The sequence below is a fragment of the Neopelma chrysocephalum genome, unplaced genomic scaffold (genome assembly GCF_003984885.1).
Source record: "Neopelma chrysocephalum unplaced genomic scaffold, ASM398488v2 Primary Assembly neopelma1_25, whole genome shotgun sequence".
In the NCBI taxonomy this organism is placed as follows: domain Eukaryota; kingdom Metazoa; phylum Chordata; class Aves; order Passeriformes; family Pipridae; genus Neopelma; species Neopelma chrysocephalum.
The window spans coordinates 28282942-28304975 of NW_020897694.1; positions in this window are offsets into that span (position 1 = coordinate 28282942).

Consider the following 22034-nt stretch of genomic DNA (forward strand, 5'->3'; position numbering starts at 1 on the left):
CCTACTGTTTCAAGGTGGCTGAAAATAATTCATGATATTTGTCTCAGTTTTGCCGAAAGACTGGGTTACATAAAAGTGACAGCATGCTGTAAGGAAAATCGGAGGAGTTTACTTTGATCTTTTTTGAAATGGTTGTTTCCACATTTGTCTGCAGGGTGAGGCTCTTTGACAGGAGGAAAAGGAGACAGACATCATGTTGCCAGAAGAGGAGAAAAGTGCTGCCTCTTCTTCCTCAGACCTCTGTGGTATGCCTGCTGATAGTAATTCAATGCCTTATTCTCATTATTCTTCGAATCCTGATTAGAAGCATCTTAGTCCTTGATAGTGGTGGGTTGGCTGGTAGACTGAAGATGTGGTCCATCATGCCGCTTAACACTGCTTCTCTTTGCTGTTGGTGTGTTTTTATTCACTCACTGTCTCAGAGCAGCTGCCAGCTTGCTGGAGGCAGGGCTGACCCCCGTACTGGGGCTGCACCTCTGCAGGATGTTGCAGACAAGGATTCACCTTATTCCCCTGCCTAAAGATCCTTCTTGCCCTTCCCAGGGATGTGGGGTCAAAATGAGTGTCCTTTGACAAATTGTCTCTGTAAATGTAAACCCAGGAAGACCTGGATTAGAGAGAGGATTAGGGCTTAAATTTCCCTCTTACTGAGCCAGAATATTACACAAAACAGAGAGGCATCAAGGGGAGGAATTACAATACCATCAAGGAACAGCCCACAGCTTGGTTTTTAGGAGCAGAGCAATCCCTTCGGTGGATCCCACACCCCTAATGTGGATGTTGTAACCATCAGACTGCTGGCCATGACACGTGCTGCCTCCTTCAGCAGGCTTGTGAGACTAGCCTTTTGTTTCCATTCCCTATCCCTTTTTTTCTTTGCCTCTGGAGAGCAAATGTCAGGATGACAGCACATTTTTCAGAGGTGTTGTTTTGCTGACTTGTTTTGACAAGGATTGGTGCATAGCATGGCTCCATCCTCATGAATGTGTCTGTGTGCAAAATAATGAGCATCAGTCCTTGCAGAACATTCCAACTCATCACAGAAAAGGCAGGGGGAAACTAAGAGAGCTTAGCCTAAGCAGCCAGGACTTCTAAGGCTTTAAGAAACACCTAATTCTCTCCATGAGATAAAGAAGGAATAAACAACAGGTCAAAGGGGGAAGGACCTCTTCCCTCAGTGCTGATCCTATTGAGCTGCAATACAAATGTCTAAGGAGGGAGGGTCAAAACTCTTCCTCCATCTTCACTGCATGCATTGGCGATGGCTAGAGAAAACAGTTGCAGTGACATTAAAATATAGTAATAAAATATTAGTAAGAAATTTTGGGAAGTCAGTTCATTTGGGAATTTGGGTAAATTGCCTTTTAAAGGCTTTCTGTGTATCAACAGGGATTGCTGTAGAGGATATGTTTAATTTATTTACTTGCTGTATTAAATTAGATAATTTACACAAATTATCAGCCATAAATTGGCCATGGAGTGAATCAACCTGATCTCTATGAATTAGTTTATCTGTGACTTGTTTTAAGCTACCTGATAGGACTTTGATGCAGAATTAATTAATTAAACAGGGCAAATGTTGTCACTCTGAATGAGGTTCTAGCTCACTCATCTTATGAATCACAGATGTAGGTGTTCATCTCATTGGCCGTGCATTGCTCCATGATATACTCCTTATCCGAAAAACTGCTTGCTCTCTCAAAAAATCTATAAAATATTCAATTTGATACCCATCGACCCAGTTGCTTATTTCTATACTGCTGAACTCATTTCCTCTGAGGTAATTGAGTCAATCAGTTTCTCATTATTTAGCAGATCCAGCTTTGGCATTTTAATTTTAGATATTCAATAATTTCTCGTCTGCCAGATTCTAACTTTGATGTACACATATCTTTATTACCGTATATATTAATAATTTCCTTATTATTAATTTTGATGCAGTTGATATTTGATCACTAATAAACACCTAACCATAACTTCTGAATTGCCCTACTTTTTGAATTATTTTTATAATGTATTTATTATTAATACATATGCATAAACAGAAATGGAAAATAGACTTACAGACTTTTATATACAAAATTATGGACAGTAAAACTCAGTTTGGTGGAAAGTTGAAAAAACTATTTGGCAGTTGTTATAGCTAAAGAATAACCAAATATTTAAAAGTCTATATTAAAAAGACATTTACAAAATTATTTGTTACTGTTAACACATGTATTCAGCAACTAGAAGAGGGACAGGTACTTAAAGGGGAATAAAACACAATATACAATATTAGATACATAGCTTTAGACATAAATTGAGGTGCATATGTATTAAGATGGTGTGAAAGAGTGAGAGGAGTGTGAAGAGAAAAACATTGCTACCACACAGTGTCTTCATTTTTCAAAACACTCTGTTTTTCTCAAGGAAGTCTTTCTGCCCCTTTTTTTCTTCTCCATTTAACTGTGGAAACTTTCAGCATGGAATCCCAGAAAATCCCTTTGCACATCTGTATAAAATGTTCTTTACTTGCAGAAGATCTAAAATGCCACCTTTTAAGTTCCCTGACTTTTGACACTTTAACCCCCTTTTCTTCCAGGTTGTGGCTGGGATAAAATAGCACTGAAGAGATAACTTTCAAGGCAACCTTGAATTATTGCCAGCTCACTATCTTGGCCCCTGAAGCTATCCTTTATCTGGAGTTATGCTGAGTTAGTGTATTCTGCTTGGGAGCTGTGACTCATGAATATAAACATATTTTTATTTAAACACTTTGATCATGTTGTTGTCCTGTGCTTTTGGTGTATTTGGCCAACTTGAATGTGGGGCCTGGTTATATCCTGATTTCACAGTGGTTGAGGGGCGTGTGCAAACTAGTGCTCCTTTATTGTCGTGTCCTGGGAAAGGAAAACTCTTCCTCTGCTCTTGCAAGCAGCATATTTGTGACTGCAGAGTTCTGGAGGCTGAGCCTTTTCCTGGCCTGACTGATCCAGGGATGAAGTGTGTTACAGCAGGCTTTGCCTACTGAGGTTGTGCTTACACGGCTGGCCTTTGTTGCCGAATCACAAGCAATTACTGACTTTATCTGACAAACTGATATTCATGCTTTGTCTTTCTGACTGCTAAGAAGCTGCATGTGAATTTAATGCAGGGGATGAGTCTGCTGCTGTAACCAGAAATGTGGTAAAAAAACCCCATCTCCAGCGTGAAAAACACATCTGCAGCATGAAAAACTAGAAAATGAAGGAGGTAGTGACAACAGGCCAGGCAAGTCAAAACAACCTTTCCTTACTGGGAAAGGTTGGTCCTGTGCAAACAAGAGGGGAAGAAATCTTGGGCCAATGAATTTGCATAAATTAACTTTTGGCATTCCTGTCCCTCTTGGGATTTTAGACACTGTAACACTAGCAAAATGCAGACAGATGCTTCAGTTCATAGCGTCTTCTTTAAATTAAAACAAACTCCAATCAAACTAACGAGCAAACAACAATAAAAAGAAAAGAGGGAATGGCAAAAAAAGGCCACTCGGAGTGTGCAAAAGGGAAGAGAATGACTTCTGGGGAATCTTTTCCTCTGTCTCACTTCTCTTGAGTGTTGGAAATTCCATCCCAGCAAGCCGTACTTTCTTGTCAAAGGCTTTACTTTGATGCCACACCTCTGAAGACAAGCTCTAGCTTCTACCAAAAGAAAAGAACACTCCCAGACAAAATCTCCTCCACTGTCATTCTCCAGACCTAAAGACTTTATATGATCATCAGATCCTTCCTAGAGTCCTCTCAGAGCAATTTCTGCCCCTGCAAAATACCTCTTATTTTCCTGCTCTCTGATCCAACATAATCCAGTTGTTGCTTCCCCTGGTTTTCTGCAGTTGTTTCCTGCAGGCATTAGTACCTAGGCAGTAGTACAGTAAGCAGTACCTAGTAGTACCAAGTATCTAGGGTGCAGGTAAATCATGAACTTCAGGTCTATGAAACAACTCTTAATGCTTGGAAGCTCTGAGGTGTTGGCACTAATTTCAGAAACAGAAAAGTCTCTAATTCATATGCATTCTTGTTTTTTCTGGTGAGCATAAAATGTGTTGATTAGCAGGCACTTCCAGAGTGCTCTTCTACGTGTTAAGGAACAAGGCAAATTAAAAGGTAAATTGTGTTTCATGAATTGTGCATTAATAGATGAATTCTCTCCTAATATCAGAAGAAGAGACAGAACTGTTATTGTTTGCTAATGTGTTTTTAGTATGAGATGGCCTTTAAAATGTGACATTCTGTTTAAAAATGACCTAGAAGCCATCTAGAGAAAATTTTGTATGGAATAAAAATAGTGATGAAGTGTTTATGAATATTTACATATTTGTTAAGAACATGAAACTCAGAACTAATTTTAGCACTGTGATAACACCAAGAGGGCAGGATACTTTTATGGTTATTCTGAACTTTACTTTGTGTGAACATATGGTAGTCATCACTGAGCTAGAGGTCTTCCACTGTCCTTGGAGAGCAGTATATGTAAAGATGAGATTTGTGATTCTGTGAACTACTCTGCACTGCAGACTGTGTCACTGGCAAACTGTCACCAATGACCCAAGGTGAAATGTCTTCCAAATTACTGTTCTCTCTGTGCTTTATGTAGTTTCAAGAATACTGCCCATGAGAAGGCAAGAACGAAAAATCAAAACATACAGGGTAACTTAAATTCAGCATCATGAGGGGATCAGTTGTTCACATGTACTGCAGAGACTTATACGCATGGGTTCCCTAGATCAAATTCCTTGAAAGGCCACAGGGAGGAACAAGCATCTCCAGCCCAAACAAGGGAAGAACAAGCAGCTCCCACCCTAAGTGATATGTTAAAGGTAGATTGGACAAATCGTATCTGAAAATACGCCTTCTAACTAAGCACTTGGGATGACTAACTTAGATGTAGATTATAGACACTGGAAACATCAGGTAAGGATGAATGCCTCTATGTCTGACTCCTCATTTTTCAGACTATGTATACTATAACAATATTTTTTACTCTAGGTGCTTTTGACCAGTCTCAAAATTATTTGCTTATGGCCTTGTCTTTTCTGCTGAGATAAGCATACATGTAGCTTTTCTGTTTTGAGTCTACTTTAAGTAGATAAATGTTGCACCATTCCAGTTGTCCCTTACTGCATTCAAATTTGTCATTTTTATTGAGGAGAGAACTGAGCATACAGTGTAGAATTTATTTTAATTATACTTCTGGATGTGTATATCAGCAAAAGCTTGTTTCATAGAGCACACTTAGTGAAGAGTTGAGGACCATGAAATATATGATGGTTTAGCATTTCACATTTGCTATGTCATTATGCTGCTGAAGGAGAATAAGAGAAATTAGTTTACTTACTTACTGTTTATGAGGTACCCAAATGCTATACTGACTACTGCTTTTCTAAACTGGATATATGTTTCTACATCTTTAGAGGAAAAAAAAGCACTGAATCATACTGAAACTGCTTAGTTTCTCAAGTCAAGTGAAATTTGGATTTGTGGCAAGCTACAAATGTGTAATTAGAGGAGGCAGTATACAACCCTAATAGGAAGTTCAGGTCCTTCTGCTACAAAGACATGCATTTTTTGTTACAATATGCAAATCTCTTTGTATTGAAAACAGAGGAGTCTTAAAGCAATTCAGATGCACTTCTCTAGCAATGATAAAAAGATCATATGGCCCAGTAAATTTCTGTTGCATACAAGATATCAGGACATTTTCAGCCAGTAGTAAATAATTTTGTTTCATGATGTTTATCACCAGTACCACGAAATCTGCCAGTCTCAGTGTCTCATATTTTCCAGCACCAGTTATGTGAGGGCTCCAAAGCTCAAGTCTCCTGTATTTCCTGAAAGGAAGAAACTTGGGGAGAAAATTAAGAGATCCGTCATAAGCCAGTGCAGCTCACTCTGGTTCCTGCATTATCCTGCACTTAAACAGGGGCCTTGAACTCCTGACAGCATTATGAAGCAATGTTCATCAGTTCTTTGCTCCGGGCAGCACTTGTTTTGCTAACTGGAATCATCTCGAAGTTAAGTGCTTGGACTGTCTTTCCAGTTAATGAAGAGAAATCACCACCTTCACACTGTAATTCATTTCTGCTGATTTAGATATCTTGGCTGGGGCTTGTACTCCACCCCCCTGTTTCTATGGGACCTGTGGCTAAATAAAAGACATCAATGTACTCGTGTACGGGTGGTTCCTCTGCAGCCTTTCATGAAGAATAAATGTTCAACAAAAGAATAAAAGAGAAATGGAGAAATGTTTTTACTTGAGTGAGAGTAAAATATCATCCTTACCAAAAGTGGGGAAAAAGACGCATGAGAATCAGTATGTGAGAGAAAGGGAGAAGATGGTTAAAGTGAGGAAATAGTGACTATTTCCAAACATACTAAACAGCCAACTCCATTTAATTTAATGGTAACACTTCTGCCTATTTCAAGGAATGGGATAAAGCCAGAGCATTGCAGATGAACACATATCCATTAGGAAATTAATGATCATTGTGATAGGAATGTTTAGAAGAGTGAAAAATCAGGCTGGCCTTAAATATTAAAATGTAACTTCACTAAATTAACTAATTAACATAATATTTCTTGATCATGGCTAAATCTTATAGAATATTAGTCATTACTGTTTTGTACACAAACCTGTTAGTCTTTAATACTTATCCTGAATGAGCTGTGAGCACGCAATATCAAGAGGCTGATGCCATGTAGTTGTGCCTAAAGGAATACACACAAAAAATGTTAGTCTTCATCCAAGGGGCTCTTGCATCAAGTTCCAGATCCCATGGGTATGAAAGCCAACAAATACCGTAGGACTGTTCTTTTTAAGTACCTCATTTAATGCACTTTTTGATGAGGTTAGGATATTGGGGTGCAGTGTCCATAACTACATGATGTGCAGTGAGGCTAAATTAAGATTCTCATTTTTTTTTAACTGATCAACACTGTGAACAGTACGATCTGATACAGTCTGTAGAAGTTTCATTTGGATCAAAGGCAATGCTTGTAATGTGTCTGAAAATGTAAACCTTGGACAGTTCTGATGTCTAAATTCTCTAAATTTCAATGAACAGTAGCTATAGTACTATTTTATTTCATGATGCCATACTCATTTACCAGCAATTATCTTGAACTTTATCCCTTTTTGATTTTATAGAGTTAACAGTTGATGAAATCAGAACGGTACAGCGTAGACAGTATTGCTGAAACTCTTGTAATGATTAGCTTGACAACATATCCTTAAAGTGAACGGCAGAAATTTACTCCAAAATTTTTTCTTTTTTTTTTTATGCATCCATGAGAGGACGAGGTCATAAGTAAAGAACAATTTTGTGAAATTAACCTTCAAATTAATTCTATACTTTCTTTTTATATTTTATGAGTGGGCTCTGAAAATCTCTCAAACTCGGGGATAGTTCACACTTTCTAACTTTTTGCTGCCACTGATTAGAGCTGTGGAGTGAAACTGAGTGAGTTTCAACATGGCGATACATTTATCTTCCCACTGTGCATAAAGGGAGCCTAGGAAAATCAGGCTTGGTTGGAAATATTAAGTTAGTGCCTAAAAGCAGCTGGTGGAAAGCTCATTGTTGGTCAGTGATTTTCCAGAATGACAAGGTGTTTGCACCACGCTTGTATTGCTAGTATCTGATGCTTCAAGCATCCCTATTTCATGCATCCCTGTAGAAGTTTTAAAAGGAGTGACAATATCTACCCAATGAAACTGCAGCCTCTGGAATCACTTTGCACTTTTTTTTGTAGAAAACCAGATGGATACATCAAAAGACCGATCTTTGTCATGTGGAATATTTTGGGGCATGATGTAAATTGTTGCAATTACTGTGAAATAGAGGTATAGCAGATGAAGGTTTCAGTTTTAACAGTTACATAGACTTCTCTCTCATACCAGTAGGAGATCAAGATTAAATCTGGCATGTTTTCTCTGCATTAATACTGCTATTTAATTTTCCTTTTCTTGGCAAAAATGTATATGCTGATAGTATATACATATATATACTAAATGTTAGTATTTACCTTTCTGCATTTCATTTGAAAGTGAATATACTTTCACAAAATTATTATCAAGTTAAAAAAGATTTAGCTCTATAACCTTCTTCTAGGTACAAGGATTCATTATTTTTATGCCTGTCAGCCTCACTGTTATTTAAGGAGGTCTTATGTATTCAGTTTCAGAAAAGTGCAGGAAGGAGGAAGGTTTATGGGAAAATCAACCTGTTACACTGAGTCATATGCAAACATCTTCTGATCTCTCCTGATATGACATCAGCAAATTTCAAGGCATGGGAAAAAACACGAAAGTGAATGAGTGCCAGAACATGCTAGAGAGAATAGAAAGTTTATGCGAGACTGGGAATTAAAAGAATCTGAAGTGTTCATATTGAGTAGGCCAGCGGTGTGCTGGCTCACACACATCCTTCAGTCTCTTGGCTGAGGTGTAGGAATATGGCAGTTGATCTATTTGCTTCTTTCAAAATGTCATTACACCATGAAAAACAATGCTTTGCTTTCTTGACAATTAAGAACTGTAAAAGGTGCTACTCACAATTCAGAGGTTCACTCAGAAACATCTGATGGGTTCTTGTGTGACAGCAGGCTCTGGAGGTATCCCCTGCACATTGTTTTGTGAGGTTGTGGGCAACCCCTCACACTGAAATCCCCTGGGGCTTTCCTGGTTGTCCTTTCACATGTTGCTGGACAATGTTATCATGCAAAATTCCAACATGAATGCCTGGTATGTTCCCTCCAAATGGGATCAAGAAGGGCACAGAGCCCCCAGGAGCCACAGGTCCACCATTTGGCTGGTGGTGGGCAGCCATCCAGCAACCCAGCCTGTCTCTACCCAGAACTAGTACCAGCCTTGATCCATCCTTGCAGGAAGGTAGTGGTGGCCTTTCTTTCAGATAAAAACTTTCACTCCGAGAAGAGCAAGTGGTGGAGTTGTCCCTTATAATAGTTTGGTATTTTTTTGTTTGATATTTTTTTTGTCGTTGTTGTTGGTTCTTGTTTGGGGTTTGGTTTGATTTGGGGTGGGTTTTTTTGGGTTTTGGTGTTTTTTAAACGTTTTAGCTCCTATCTGTGCCTATCATATTCTGGTAACACGACCTAAAGACACAGATTTTAAATTTGTTATCAAAATTGCATAAATTGATGCTTTTATTTGTTGTTTTTTTGAACATTCAACTTACATTTACACATATGATTTATATTTAAATATGATCAGCATACTTTTAAAAATTACTAGTGATTTTCATGTAGACAACATAGTGCCTAAGTGCCAGTAGTTGAGTGGCAACAGTTTTTAGTGACAGAAAAACACTGGAATTAGACTTGAATAATTTACGAGAATCATTTGGAAGCTTGGTTTTGGTTCTCTAGGTTTTTTTCATGGGTTCATTTTTAAAGTATTCATAGGCAAAAAGAGACATGAAGGAAGAGCTAGAAGGGAAAAAGACCAAAATTTATATTGTATCAACTATTAAAAAACATCTCAAATTCTTCAAAAAATGGTTACTTGATTAAACAAGAAATGCAGCCTATACATGACGATTCTTGCAGTGGACACAGAATTTTAAAGATACCTCTTAATAGCAAATTCCAGAACTGTGAAAAATGATTTGAAGAATGTAAGACCCAAGTGATACTAATTCCTAGAGATGATTTTGAAAGTCTTCAAGTGGAAATAAAAAATAAGCTTTTATCAAACCTTAAAAACAACACTCCAGATGAATGACAAGCAGAAAAATCCCCAAAATTTTCAAGCTTAACTTTTTTGGACTACACTAGTAAAATTAGAAGATTCTGTGGAAAGTGTTAATAATGTGGTCATAAAATATAAACATAATTCGTGTTTTCATCTGAAGAAAAGGATAAAGGTGTTTTAGTCTTGCAATACATGAATGATTCCAATCAATGGGGTCTTTTTTTTAGTAAATAGAATAGAAAAAATATAACAATGAATGAAATAATTTTGGAATTCTCTTTGTTCTTAGCTCAAGACTGGTGCAGGTTATCTTCAAAGTGTTATAGAATTAAATGTTTTCCAATGCATTGAAGACTATGTGTTTGCACAGTTTATATTGCATTGCACTCCGTATGAAATTCCTGGTGAATTTGTAATAGCTAGGTAACAAATTTGGGAGATTATTTTCAAGTGTCATTTGGACTCTTTTCAAGGTTACAGTGTGAAAAGCTAAACTGGTTATTAAACAATTCAATACAATGAACTTGACTTAAAAATGCCCTGGAAGTTTCAAAAGAACTATATATAGCATTGTGAGAGTATTGTTGCACAATTCAGGATGATTTATTAGGATCACTGGTTCTACGGCTTATGGGCAGAAAGACAAATACTTCAGTACTGACACCTTGAAAGCCTTCTGACATAGAGACAATTAGCCCTGTAGAAGTTATAAAAAGAAGTGTGGGTCAGGAAAACGCTTTGACAAAAGTGCTGCCCAGTCATCTTCTTTTGAAGAAGAGAGAAAATGTGAGCTTTGAAAATGAATGTGCTGGCACCTTCTAGGAAAAAAACAGTTTCCTCTACATTAAGGTTATATGCTATAGCCTCACTAACCATAGTGGAAGGAAAGGCGACACTGTTGTAGAAGGAAGTGCAAACAGCCAAACACAACCAGCAATGGCGTTGTCTCTCTTTTTCTTGAGGTCAGGGAGGATGTTTTGGCAAAGGTGACAAACCGTCCCCCTGGTTGCTGGGAGTACAAGATCCAGGATGCATGAGCACAGGTCTGTGTGGGAAATGCACAGTCAGCTGCATGAAGACTTTGGTAGAGAAGAAAAAAGCGGTGATGTCAGAAAGCCATAGTGTTTGAGTGACAGTAAATGATGACAAATTTCCTAAAAACTGATAAAACAGAAAATTCTTACCCAAAACAAGAACTGTTAGAATTCTCTACCTTGTTACAATATTAAAAAAAAGAAAAAGTTAATTTTTACATCTTCTCCATCCTATCCATTTAATTTCAGTTAAAAAAACCCACAAAAACAGCCCCCCCCCAAAAAATAGCTCTCATAGCAAGAGGATGATGATATCTTCCACATGTGACTTATCTTGGAATTAAATCAAGGAAAAAAAAGAGGTAAGAATCCCTTTACAGTGGGAGACTTGTAGCGTCACTGTCCATACCCTACAGACTATTAGCAATATGATAGAAATGATACTATGTACCTGTGAATGATGGTTTTACTCTCTCAAGGCAAAAGTTTATGATTCTAAGTGTAAGTGGTCTGATTTTCAGGTATATTTAACAAGCACGGTACACCAAAATCCATGGTAAGCCTAATTTCTACTCAGAGAAACAAATGGAAACTGCGGATGCTCAGGTCACTTCTTCAAGGAGGGTTTTGTATTCATATGAGTCCTTGATTTAAGATATTCAGGTTTCAAAATTTTGAGCTTAATACAGATTTATAAAGCAAATCATCCAGTGAAGAATTTATCTCTGTGCTCCTCATTGCTTTTTGTTGCTGTTTTAAGGGAAAGCAGAGACAGCTCTCTCTCTAAGTAGATAAGATTGTGATGAGTTGCAGTAGTTTAACAAATTCTTTCTCACTCATTTTATAACATACAATAAAGTATGTCTGGCAATATTTTACCCTTTTGTTCTCAGGAATTTTCTTAAACAATTTGTGGTGTAGTTTTATTGGATTGTTACTGGTCAAGGATCACCATTAAATTTGGCAGAAGGCAATGGAACAAGTTCTGTTAATTCTACATGTGCAAGCTTGCTAGGTACAGTGATGTGGTAAGGATGCAGTTAAGATGAAAGTGTCCCTTTATGCATTTTAGGGAGATTAAGAACAAAAGATGTCTGTCTTTTATACAATGAATTGCAGGTGATTTTGAAAAAGCTCCGAGCTCTTGGTGTCTCTGCTGATAGGCATTTGGACACAGACCTACGCCAACTTATCATATTATTTTTCATGTATTATTTCAGCTAAACTATAGATCATGAGTCTGCAAATAAAGAAAAAGTTTAAATTAGATGTATGTAATGTAAAAAGTGGCTTGTTATTTAAACAACTTTAATTTTGAACATCTATTTTGAACAAGATAGAGGTCCAGCTTCTTAAAAAAAATATTCCTTACTATGTTCCGAGCTCCACACTCGTACAGACATTAAGGATTCATTATTGATATGTAGGCTCTCCACCTCCCATTCCTCAGACTTTGCACCAATAACACTGCAGCAGTAGCAATTGCACACAGTTGTATCTGAACTTGGAATTTGACTGAGCACAAAGGAGACTGAGACCAGTATTTCTGACAGGTGAGGAATGGAGAGACAAAATTCCCTTGCAAGTGTCTCTGTGAGACAACTGGCATCCACTGGGAGTTCTGCATTGAGTAGTGACACTTGCCATGCTATCGAGTTAATCAGGTAGAAAATACGTTGAGCATCAGTATATGTCTGTTTTAGAGACTGGTGGTTCAGGGAGACTGAGAGAATAGAGTGTCACTGAACTTACAGGGAGAGCAAAGCCTGACTACTTGTCACCATAAGAAATATGGGACAGAGTAGGTGTTGTCTAAGTCCTCATTTTTGATTTATCCAATACAGAATCAAACATATAAAATTTTAGTGGATTTGGGGGTCTGTGCACAAAAATGTGATAATGATAATGACTGTGGCAAATGACATTAAAATATTGATATAAAATAGAATAAATTGGTATATTACACAATGATAATGTCTCCTACTACAACGTCCTTACCCTGACAGCACTGGCAGTTGTTTCTTGCATAGTTTCTGTGGCTCGAGCTCACAGTAGAGGGTAAATCAAAGCCACAGAGTGTCTATATACTTAAATATCCCTAGTTTAATTGCATAAGACCTTCAGTCACTCAGGTAATCACAAGTGGGGGAACCCTTTCCACTGGAAATCTGACACCAATACTGCAACAGAAGGCTGCCTACCAAAAGCTGTCTCATTGCAGACAAGTAAAATGGAGTGTGAAATTTCCTAAATCTCACACAGGTCTCGCAGTAGAGGCACAGAGTCCTACATAATGCAAAAGTTGCTGAACTGTGATAAAACTTAAATGTGAACTTTTTCTTGAAAGTTAAGAAAAAAGATTTAAGATTCAAGGAAAGTTCCATTACGTTATATGCTGAAATCCCTCAGTTGTCTTGCATAGGCAGTGGGAGCATAAGAGATCCTCCAAAATACTTCAGATTCTGAAAAAAGATTTCTGCCTTGAATCATGCATCAGGCTGTCTCTCCATGCCTTTTCACTGAAAAGTTCAGTAAAGTAGCCTCACCTGCAGTAGAGGAATTCATGTGATTTTCTCTCTAACAACTTAGATGTTCAGGGATAGTAATTAGGAATAATGAGATAGCAACAATTTCTCTCTCTCAATCACCAAGTCCATTGGACTTGCTCCAGTATGTTCTTCTATTTCTTTTAGTTGGGACTCCCCAGACCAAATATAGTACTCCAACTACCAAAAAGTTCTTCCCTGGATCTGTTGTTTGCACTTTTATAGCCAGGATATTGATGATCTTTGCCACAGCTGCTTGTGAATCAGGCTCCTGAGTCCCTTTCTGCAGAGCTGCTTCCTAAGTAGCCTGTACTATCTCATGGGATTGTTCCCCTCTGAGATGCAAGACTTCGCATTTGTTATCATAGAATCTCTTAAGTTGGAAGGTAACCATAAGGATCATGGAGTCCAACTCCCTGCTCCTTGCAGGACTGCCTAAAAGTGAACCATATGACTAAGAGCATTGTCCTTGATCTCTGACAAGTTTGATGCTATGACCACTTCCCTGGGAAGCCTGTTCCAGTGACCAATCACTCTCTTGTGAAGAACCTTTTCTTATGTCCAATCTGAACTTCCCCTGCTTCATTCCATTTTCCTCGTGTCCTATCACTGGCCACAAGAGAGGGGAGATCGGCACCTGACCTTACTCTGCCCCCCTTGAGGAAGCTGAAGGCTATGATGAGGTCTCCCCTCAGCTTTCTCTTCTCCAAGCTCAACAAGCCAAGCGTCCTCAGCTACTTCTTTTAAGTCTTGCCCTCAAGGCCTTTCACCAACTTGCTTGCCCTCCTCTGGGCACTCTCATTTGATGTTCTTCTTGTATTGAGGTGCCCCAAACTGCACATAGTTCTCAAGGTGGGACTGCACTTTGTGATGCAGAGTGGAACAACCACCTTCCTCAACCAGCTGGCAATTCTGTACCTGATGTACTCTAGGACACGTTTGACTTTTTTGGCTGCCAGGGCATGTGGCTGACTCATATTCAACTTGCTGTCAACCCAAACCTCCAAATCTTTTTCCGTAGGGCTGCTCTCTATCCTGTCATCCCCTTATTTGTACATGTAACCAAGATTACACTCACCCTAGGTGTAAAATCTGTCACTTGCTCTTATTAAATTTCAAATGGTTAGTGATTGCCCAGATCTCTATCCAGGTCTCTCTGTAAGGCTTGAGGGTACCCACATCCCCTCCTAATTATCATCAGTAAACTTATTTAATTTACATTCTATTCCTGCATCCAGATCATTTATGAAAACATCAAAAGTTTTGCTCAATTTCCTGTCATCCTGTTTCTCCAGCTTGTCTGAGATCTCTCTGAATACCAACATATTTAGTGTCATCTGCAAACCTGCAGGGAGTGCACTCCTATCTACATTGTTAATGAAAACACTAAGTGTTGGTCCTGGTATTCATCCCTGAGGGATGACACTTTTAACTGGCTGCCAGTTGAACTTTACACCACAGATCACAACTCCTTGAGCCATCAATCCAGCCAATTTCCCATCCACATATTGTTCACTCATCCAGCCCATCACCAATTTGGTGATATGGAGACCACGAAGACTATGTCAAAGACCTTGATAAAGTCAAGGTTTGTGGCATAATCTTGCCCTCTCCCTTATCCACAGCATCAGTCACTTCACCACAGAAAAAGTTTGAAGTCACCTTATCCTTTATATGACCAGAAAATCTTTCTAAACACATTTGGTCCACCATCTTCCCAAGGCATGAGGTGAGGTTATTATTATTATTATTATTTATTTTGATTACTAAACTGTTCTTATCTCAACCCATGTGTATTATCTTTCTTTTTCCGGTTCTCCTCCCCATAGCCCTAGGGATGGGGTGGGGCAAGTGACTGCATGGTGCTTAGTTGATTCGGTTAAATTATGGAATTCTCACATCTGTGTAGCCTTCCTTTTGCTGCCTCTGTCCTTACAGAAACCTTCCTTGTTGACTTTTTTTTCCTCCTAAAGATTTTCTGTCTAGATTTTCTACAAAATGACCAGTTCCTGAATTTCTTTTGTTCCATGCACTATTGATAGAGGAGAAACAATAAGAAAAAACACAACCATATAGCTGCTTTGCTGCAGGATATAGTGAATCCCACTAAGGATGTCTGTGATTCTCTCAACACAGCTCTGTGGGTGGTGAACATTTATCACAGCAGGATCTCTGCAACCTGTCTCCCTTAATTCTATCTTCAACATAAGAGGCACAAACTGGGAGGAATGACCATCATTGCAATGAACTAATTGTACAGTTTGAAAAAGCACAGGGGTAAGAGTTCATGCTAGCTGTGGGAGAATTCTATAAAGGTGGTTATTTTTATTCTAGGAGCTACAATGAAAACATTCACGTACTTTATATAATCCTGTAATATAAACAAGATGAAACTCCTGCAAATAGAAGTTATGACTTCTGTATCAGATGCAGGTATTCTTTCTGCAAAGTTGTCTTTCAATTAGTAACCTTTTGATCAGAATTTATTGGGTGATAAATTCCAATCATTATATTTACAGAGTTATATAGAGGGCTAACATTATGATTTGCAGTTTCTGTAGTTACGTTCGCATTGGTCTTGTAGGGTAATGCACACTCCATGCCACATGGTTCACGATGACTCATGTCTCTATGCCTTAAGGCTTGCCCTACCCAGGGTTTGCTTCTTGCATTCACCTCTGTTTGAGCTTAGCTTTGGATATCTGATGGGTTCTGTGTGGTCTTTGAACATCAGTATCGTCATCTTTATGTGATTTTTCAGTTCTATGTGTCTGAAATAAAAGAATAGTTGTGTTGCAGCCCATTAGGATAATGATTTCATAGCGTGCAATGAAATACCCATGTTTCACAAGCACATGGGAAGTCACAGGTGAAAATAGCTTTACAAGCTGTCTGACAGTGGACAATTAGGTAGGAAATTAGTGTGGAAATGTATTTCACTGATGTAAAATAATTTTTTTCTTTTGAAACCAGACTTTGCTTTAGTTAGCAATAATTACAGAATCCTTCTCTTTTTTCACCTGACTTGACTCTAGTTTCATTTAAATGTAGTTCTATGTAATCCTTTTATAGATCTTACTAGTGATGATGGTTTTCAGATGCCATCAGCTGCTTAATGTTTAACATGCTTTCTAATGTCCTTAACCTCAGAGTTTATCAGATTAGATATTCATTACCTACAAGGGGGAAAAAGAAAAGGAAAATTTGCCTGGCTGTTGTTCACAGTATATTCTAAGGTACTTTTCAGAGGTTTGCATTGAGCCATGATCTGTCAATACTTAGGAAACAAAATACTTTTAGCAACAAAGGCACTTTTCATTCATTACTAAAGTATGATTCTTAGAAAAATATTATTTCTTTCAGAAATTGAAACAATGATCCATGAAGTACTGCCTTATCCACTGTGTATCAGTACAGACAAAGGTCTTCAGGGTTGCTGAAGACAGCAAAATTTTCTTTCTATATAACACTTCAGGAAAAGTGACATATTGATACTAATAACATGTTGACTTTGTCCTGGACGTCTAGAAAAGGCTACAAAGCTGCATGAAAGCAGTATCTACTGTCCATCTGTAAGCTATATAAGGGTTGTTTTTTAAGTATATACAAGTACCTCTGATTGTGAAATTAATGCTCCTATAGATCTGTTGTCCCTAAGATGTTGGGTTTTTTTTAACATCCTATTTTATTGTAATACACTTTAAAAAAATTATATATATCTATTGCTATATAAAAACAATAAATAAAATTTAGTAAAATAAAAATTAGTAAAAATAAACCCACCAGTGCTGACTTGATGCTTTTCTTTTAGGAAGGCAGAATGGTGTAGAGCAAACATTCATTCCAGATCCATGGGAATCTCTTGTGGGGACCTTTGCCAAGCAATGGGAACAGATAATTTAGGTTCTGTTTTACTTTCAATTTCTTCACAGAAAGTTGAAGCCATCCAAGTGTGTTGTTGACAGAAAAGGACTTCTAGAAGATACTTGCCTTTGATCTCCTGCCATACTCTGCTATGGAAGTTATCAAGTGTTCTCAGGACTGCTAGAGCAAATTTTGCCCTCTGAATGCTCTTATCCATCAGAGCTGTGTCCCATATCTCTAACAGCTGTCACAGTTTTCTCAGAGAGTTATCTGCATCTGAAGGAGAGCAGGTGTTATTTCTAGCACTCCTTCGTGGCCTGGCATCAGCAGTCTCTCACTGTCACTGCAGGACCATGGCAATGCTCCAAACTGCGAGTTTCCCACAAATACCGGATGGCAGGAATCTAGGGATTAACCAGAAGGCCCCCACTCAATTTTCTGATATAAAGCTATAGCACTTAGGAGCTTTGTTTCACCTAATGATACTCTTTTTCTTCCAGTCACATTAAGGGAATATTAGAGTTTAAATTGTCATAATTCTAAGGACAGGAGGGCTCATTTTTGCTTGTTTTGGGTATATACTCTGGTCTGATAAAAATAATATTCTTAGCTAAATGAAAAAAAAAAAGCTTCCTTTTCAACACCTCTTTCAAATATGGGAAACAGATGGCTCTCTCCATGCTTCATGACTATTACCACTTGATGTGAAGTATCTCCACTGTTTGAATTTGACACATGCAAGGGGACTGCTCTCTGCTTTAACACATCTTCTGTATCTTGAAGATACCTAGGCATGCTATGAGACACCAGTTCTGAACAGTTTCTTAAGCTATGGTAGTTCTATGATGTAGTTGCTATAAATAAAGAAAAAATCCAGTGACTATTATGGAGAATATGGTATCTCAGACCAGTTAAACCTCTGTATTGCCTAGCTGCCCAGTGATAAGTGACTGTCAAAAGGAAGAACCATCTCTCTTTCACCTCTGACTCAATTGAATAGATCAGAGCACCATCCAGGTACATGACCCTTTTCTGGTAACAAGGCAAAATCACATAGAAGGACCAGGTTTTTCTCTGGATAGCTCTAGACAGCTCTAGGTAACTTAGCTTGCCTATTTAAAGTTCCCATTTGTCAATTTTTAAGGAATCATGTAAGAGAATAATTCAGTCTGAAAGAAAAAAAATTGGAGAATTGGAAAGAATCAGTGTTGAACTCATGAGCCTAAGAAACTCCACAGGGTTTTTTTGCTTTTGGATTTGCCATTTCTTTGCTACCTACTTGTTCTCCAAACTGTAGCTTACCAATTTTGGAGTTTCTTAATGAATGAGGGGCTTTCATTAAAGATCTTGAGCAGTGTAAATGATACTTTCTATACCTTTCAACGATGAAGTTTGTTTTTTTTTAAATTGCAAAGTAAGATTTTAAAAAGTAAAAGATGTATAGTAAAATTTCATCAGTTTTAAGTTAATATAATATAGTAAAATTTCCTCAACTAATTTCGAGGAAACTTGTGCTACCGGTTTTCCACGCTGAAGCTAACTAGAACCTTAAGGTTTTCTTATATTGTAACATTCAGTACCTTGAGTCAGAAAAGACTGAGTATGGAACTCACATAAACACAAAACATAAATTAGAGAACTCCAGCTGTGACATACTGTTATACACAAAACCTTAGAAAAAAAGTCAGAATCTTTATACGTCATCATTTTGGTTTTGTGCTGCAGAAAAGAAAAGCCCTATGTACTACATGGAACTCTTGTTATTTATTTCTTTTCCTCCAGTGACTTTTCTTCCTCCGTTGACTTCATGGACAACTGAAAGAAATATTAAAGAAAATAATGGTCTCAGTTATTGTGCAAAAGGTAGCAGTTGTAGCAGCTCTTTCTATTTCAGCTATATTTTGAAGTAGAGTACATTTCGAAGACTAATTGTAGACCGTGTCTGAGACTCTTATTTCCACATTCCAAAAATTTTGAGTGTATTAATTTCTCCACTGATTAGCTGTTTACTAGCTTATGCTAACCTGCCACTTCATTCTCAGTTCCCAGAAACTGTTGTTATGAATCTCTCTTTCTACTGCCTTCCTCTCCCTCTGTGTCACACATGGAGTTCAGGCAGTGGCCTTGGCATGTTCATCTCCCTGAACCCGGCATCATTTTTTTGTAGGTGCAGTCCTGAATGTCTTGCCAGGTTGTCCCGGGAAACAATTGACTAAGCAGTAAACTGAACCGAGCACCTAAACTGTCCTTCAAACCATTTTCCTAATGTCTACTTGTCTGTGCATAAAATATCCCAGCAGATGACATTGCCATATCAGCCTCTTCGCAAAGAATTGCTTTGGGGCAGTGATGACTGCATAACTATCAGCTAGAAATATTATGTGTTCTCCTTTGAAATACATGTTTCTATTTGAAATACTGTGCCTTAGGTACTACAATGGCCCACCTAAACAAATAATTGATATCTGAAACTTCCTGTAATTGAACACTCTACTGATAGTAGGGATTATAAGTGATGATATGGACAATGCAATAAAACATGATGAAAGGTAATGAAATCTTGAACCTTGTCTTAACAGATTTACTTGCTTACTTTCTTTTGATATCTTCAGCAAGACCAGAAGCCCAAACTGCCCAGTCTACTATTTGAAGGTTATCATATCACCCAAACATGGCATGCCTTTTGAACTGGCAGAAGAATACTGTCCCAGCTCTAAAACATGCCGCTGATACTGTGAAGTGAAAAAAAGCCATTTTGAGATGATGCTTGTATAGCTTATTTTGACAAATGCAAGGATTAAGCAAAAGTGACTAAAAGTGGAGCAAGTAACAAGACAGCTCATTTGAAAGCAGCCTGTAGTAGTGTCATCAACCTGTAATCTGCCTTCTAACTTCAACATTTTTATTGAGAGAAGGTGGGGAAGTGAAATTTAACTTTCAAATCTGATATGTAATAAAGGAATAGCCCATCCTGGGAATGAACACTTTCCAGACCAAAGGTTCCAAGACTGAGTCTTGTTTCTCCTAGAAAACACTTATCTTCTCAACCCTTTAATCTGTGTGTCCTATATCTCCTTCAATTAAATCAATGGAAAACAAACAAAAATTTTATTTTTTTTTTATTATCTGAAAAAGATGGTTGTTAGGAGAGAAAAGTGCTCCTTTAGAAATCAGAGGGTTGAAGTTCTTTAAGTTCTCATGATTAAGGCTGTAAAGTTTAAAATTTGAGGGCAAATGGGGCTGCTTTTCCAGAAAAAACAGACCAATTTAGCTTCAATTATTTTCTTGTTTCTATCCTAGAGCAGAACACCTGGGTTACTAAAATGGCAAATAGTAGTGGAGGTTCATTGCATATCACAGTAAAAATGAAGAGATAAACTAAGAAAGAGAGAACTTCTGGCCTCAGTCATGTCAGTGTTAGAAAAGTATTTGCTAAGAAGAATTTAATCCCACCACCCTTTTTAGCCTTTAACATTGGTTCCGATGATGGAGAACACCTGTATAATGCACACTTTATCCCTACAGTGTGACCTCATGTAATCTTTAGCACACTCTTATCAGTCTTCAATGGAGATACGAGGAAAAGGTGAATCAGTGGAAACCTCAGTTCTCTTTATTTGGTGATTCACTTGAACCCTAAGTGGACACCCCCCCAAAATTACCAGATAAGAAAACTAACAAGCCAAACTGGACAGGATCTCTTTCTAGAAATCTTAATTGCACTTCTCTCTCTCCCTGAAGTATCTGAGTCATTAGGACCTTGCTTTAAGAAAACCAGTTTCCTCAAGACTAAAAATCTGGGTATAGGTTACGTGCCAGAAGTAGGAAAATTTTACCTATCCCATGAGAATTTTCCGTGATATCTAATATATGCATATACTTTATTTGTGTGTCTATATATCTGACTATTATGTACACACATATGGCAATATCTAATTAACATGAAGAAAAAAATTCCTCTTTAGAAAAGATGTTAAGCCATATAAAGGTGTGATATATATATCAAGAGCCAAGTTAGAAAGGACTTATGCCATTTAATTTGCCAAGTTAAATATGGCACAATCGAAGAAAACCTGTCCCTCCAGGCATTCATAAGCCTACACTTGGGAGCTCTTGGAAGCTAACTTAGCAACAATTTTATTTTATTTAACTTGGCCATTTAGAGGGCTAACCCTTTAGCAACTTGGCTCACACTGACCATTTCACACCTTTACATGACTGACCTTCCCCTCTCAACTTTCCCTCATTTCATGAACACAATGCTTTTGATCAGATCTGATTTACACTATTTTGTCCAATTAGCATGAAAGACAAAAACAAAATCTCTGAAGGACAAGTCTGCAAACATAAAATATAATTGGATGGAAACGGACCTGTCCACATTCTTTTTGCCTTAGCTCAACGTGGGAGAGTTAAGTGCTAGCCACCTGGTTTTGCTGTCAGTGCCACCCTACACAGAGCTTTCCCCAAAGCCTGGTAGTTGAACATTTTGTGCTCTTGTACAGGGCTCATACACTACACTAAAAGAAGCAGCTACCTGCTCCGGTAAAGGATCTGAGTTAGCTGCATTTCTGGCAGAAAATGGAGAGGGCAGAGGGTGTGTTACTGACTTCTGCAGTCATGTATTAGGATATGTATGTGGTAGAGCTAGATGGTGGTGTTAAAAGTGCAGAGGGGTTCAGATCTTGCTTCTTCTGGTAAATACATGCCTGAAACACACTAAATTAGAGTATTGGATTCATGTGGAAAAGTGTCGGTTGTGACCATTACAGAGAAGAGCGAATTCAGTAAAAAAAAGGAATTTATTTTAATATCAAAATGCTGTTGCCATATAGGGTGTGGAAAAAAAACTTTTTCACAT